Source organism: Oncorhynchus gorbuscha, linkage group LG22 (assembly GCF_021184085.1).
Source record: "Oncorhynchus gorbuscha isolate QuinsamMale2020 ecotype Even-year linkage group LG22, OgorEven_v1.0, whole genome shotgun sequence".
Lineage (NCBI taxonomy): Eukaryota > Metazoa > Chordata > Actinopteri > Salmoniformes > Salmonidae > Oncorhynchus > Oncorhynchus gorbuscha.
Window position 1 is genome coordinate 7,899,493 of NC_060194.1, and position 544 is coordinate 7,900,036.

A 544-nucleotide genomic window follows, 5' to 3' on the forward strand; every position below is an offset into this window, starting at 1 on the left:
GCTGATGTCACACCTGCGCTGAGCCAATCCCGGCACTCTGGCAGTCATCTGCTTTGTCACATGGCCTTTCTGTCCCCTGATGCCTTAGCTCTGTAGCTTGGACTGTTAGCAGATATATTGTAGCCTACACATACAATTCCACACTCATTGCATGTTTTTTTTTATTGTACCTGCTAATACAGCAACATAACACAGGGATGCTTAAAATACCTATCAACAGTATGTAGACAATTCTACATGCACCTAGTATATTCAGTTTTTTTGTGCAGATGTGAAATCCTACCAAGGACACATGTCTTGATTTCTTCACGACTGTGTGTCTGTATAAATGTTTGGTATTTAACTGTATGCTTATTCACATCAGTATGTTTGTTGCTCTGTTTTCGCGTCACAGGATGGCAATCCTTTATGCCAAAGTCGCATTGTCAACAACCATCAGCACACAAACACACACATACGGGGAGGACATCACACATACCTCAGCATGTCAGATAAAGAGGGAGATTTGTCAATTAGGTACGTTAGAAGAGGATACAAATGTGTA